This window comes from Trifolium pratense, linkage group LG1 (assembly GCF_020283565.1).
Source record: "Trifolium pratense cultivar HEN17-A07 linkage group LG1, ARS_RC_1.1, whole genome shotgun sequence".
In the NCBI taxonomy this organism is placed as follows: Eukaryota; Viridiplantae; Streptophyta; class Magnoliopsida; order Fabales; family Fabaceae; genus Trifolium; species Trifolium pratense.
Genome location: NC_060059.1, coordinates 7,211,416 through 7,214,890, shown reverse-complemented (window position 1 = coordinate 7,214,890; position 3,475 = coordinate 7,211,416).

The following is a 3,475-nucleotide window of genomic DNA, read 5'->3' as shown; positions in this document are numbered from 1 at the left end:
ATCTAGGTTCTAAGACTCTTGTGTTATGATCTGAGTCTAAGTCCAATTTGGTGTTGAGCTTGATTCACTTAGGTGTCGAGCTCGGCCCAAAAGCATGAATGCATGCTAGCCCAAAGCCACGCATCTCAGTCCAACAACCACATAAGTTAATTCGTAATTGTCGACATCAGAATGATTGACGTTTACTAATCATGATTTTTAAGCTGTTATTCCGACAATCATGGCGAGAGCACCAAATCCATCCTCAAATTAATGGTGTTGGCTCCGCGCCGGGGGGAGATATATACTCTTCTCATGGAGAAATATCATATACTATTCATTATATCTCTAAAACTCTCATTTCACGTAAACATTGACTTGAGTGTTGAAATATCTGCAAATACAATTCCCCATCTTCTCACACCACAGTATCGAAGGTGAGCACCACCAACCACGTCCGTTCTGATAAGGTAAGATCATGCATGTTGGATGTATAATTGTGTATGAACACTCTCATCCTTTAAACTAATTTTTGGAGTTAGATACAAATTCATTTGACAAAAGGTAGTAGTGGTAATAATAATAATAATAATAATAATTTATAAGGGTTTTGTCAAAAGACACATGTTAAGAAACTTAAAGGTAAAAGTTTCACACCGTAAGAAAAATATTTTAACGTCACCATGAACATAACTCAGTTAATTGAAATATTGTTTGTAATATGCAAGGAGTGGAGTACACCCACGTATTCACCTTTTAAAAATTGAATGCCCTACTTTTAAAATAAATAATAGTATAAGCGATACACCATTTATAAGAAAATAATAGTAATATTTTTGGCTAAATTACATTTTCCTCTCTTGAGTTAATTTTTTCACTTGCATTCCTTGCATTTTTTGCCATCTTCTATTTTGGTTGCTAGATTTGGACGGACGGATGTCTGCTTGGTTTTTGTGTTTGTCTCCTCTTTATGTTTTTCTTCTTTTGTGAATACTCCGGGTACTCCTATTTGTGTTGTGATCTCCCCTTGTATTGGTGACTTATGTTTTATTCTCTTTATATATATATATATATGGGGGCTGCTAATTTAGACCCAGTTGGGTCTAAATTAGCAAGGTGCACCTTTTGAGTTGGACAAAAATACCCTTTCTTTTTATAAAAAAAAAAAAAAACATATTGGCGCTGATCCAGTGTCGCGCGCCTACCGCAGGACCACCGTTACAGACCGTTGATTTCCATCAGACGGCCAAGAGATGATCTCATCATGGCTGTCGGATCAATCAGACAGTCTAGATCATCCAGCTCCATGATAAGCCAGCGCGTGCACCACACTAGATCTGCGCCTGGAGAGAGAAAATTTTATTTTAAAAAAAGCAGGACACGTGTCTACTGCTGGGTGGTTGGCGTGTTTTTTTTTCATTTAATACTTTAAACTCAATTATTTCGTTGTAAATTAATTTTTTATTTTTTTATTTTTATACCAAATTCATAATTTTTTTTTGTCTACAAATAGAGACTTGGTTCGTTTGATTTGGACACAAAAACAAACTCAATTTTTCACTACCTTTAATTATCTTTATATAATACTGTGAAACCATTTAGCTGGTAGAATGGTTTCACAGTATAACTCTCTGAAACCATTTTACTGGTAGAATGGTTTCAGTGAGTAATTTCTTAATTGTTTGCTCCTGAAACCATTCTGAAACCATTTAGCTGGTACAATGGTTTCAGAGCGTTGTACTTTGAAACCATTTCACTGATAGAATGGTTTCAGGGGAGTTGATTCTTAATTGTTTGCTTCTGAAACCATTTTACTGCTAGAATGGTTTCACAGTATAACTCTCTGAAACCATTCTTCCAGCTAAATGGTTTCATAGTAATATATAAACATAATTTTTCACTTCCTTAATCTCGTTATTTATATGTTCTATTGCATTTTAAATTATGTGTATCGTACTAAGTACGTTACTTGTGTGTTGTAATTTAACACGCACCACTCAATCAACTCACTGAAACCATTATACCAGCAAAATGGTTTCAGAATATAACTCTCTGAAACCATTCTACCGGCTAAATGGTTTCATAAGCAAATAACTAAGAATCAACTCAATGAAACCATTCTACCAGTAAAATGGTTTCAAAGTACAACTCTCTGAAACCATAGTACCAGCTAAATGGTTTCAGAAGCAAACAATAGTTTTTAATTACCGTTTTATCTCATTTAATTAACGAAAAATAGTTTCAGGTCTCCAAAAATTTCATAAAATATACCAAAAGTTCCAGAATATTATCTAATATTTTATTAGAAACAAATAAAAAAACAATTGGTTTCAGAGTACAAATCTATGAAATTATTATTATTATTTGTTAAATGGTTTTAAATAATCAGCGGAATTTGTGAAAATAATTTCATGACTTGAACTAGGGAGAGTGAGGTACACAAGAGGGTTCTAAATAATTCATAGTACTTTACATAAAATTTTGGAAATTTTTTATGGAATTATAATATTTTTAATTACCTTTTTAATCATTTAATTAACTAAAAATAGTTTCAGGTCTCCAAAAATTTCATACAATATACCAAAATTTCCAGAATATTATCTACTATTTTATTATGAAAAAATAAAAAAAAAATAGAACCTCCCTGAGGCCGCACGCGCCCCCACGCGCCTCCGGTGAGAGTGGGCGTGGGCGACGCGCACTGTTCATCGTCCCCCCCACCCGTTTTATGCAGAAACGGGTCGCGCGACCCGGTTTTTGACCCGGTTCGATCTCCCTCAATACTCAACGAAACTCGACGTTCCTTATATGGATTTTGATCGTTTTTCAATTTTACAAAGGTTTCCGGTATTAGTTTTTGAAATCGGCGTTCGATTCGCACGTAAAATGAGGTCGAAATTTGGAAGAAATTTAAAAAATGTAATAGTTGTTGTTGTTGCATGGGGGGCGCGCTATTTTGGGGGCGCGCTATTTTATGATGCAAATTACATACATGCCCCAGTTGCTCTATTGTTTCAAAAAAAAAAATTGGGTATTTTTGTCCAACTCAAAAGGTGCACCTTGCTAACTTAGACCTAACTAGGGTCTAAGTTAGAAAACCCCTATATATATATATATATATATATATATATATATATATATATATATGTATTCCATTCAAAAAAAATTCCTTGCATTTTTTGGTTTTAATTATTTTAGTCTCTTAAGTTTCAAACATTATACAATTTAGTCTTTTATGTTTTTTTCATTTTATTTTGGTTCCTTAATTTATAAATGTTGGATACTTTGATCTTTTAATGAAATTACAAACTTTGAACAATTTAGTCCTCCTATTATTTATTTTTTAGAGATCAAAATATATATTTATAATTTATGGGATTAAAATGTTCAACATTTATTATTTAAGAGAATAAAATAAAACAAAAAACTTAAAAGATTAAATTATTTTAACATTTATAATTTAAAGGATCAAACAAAAATAAAACATAAGAGATTA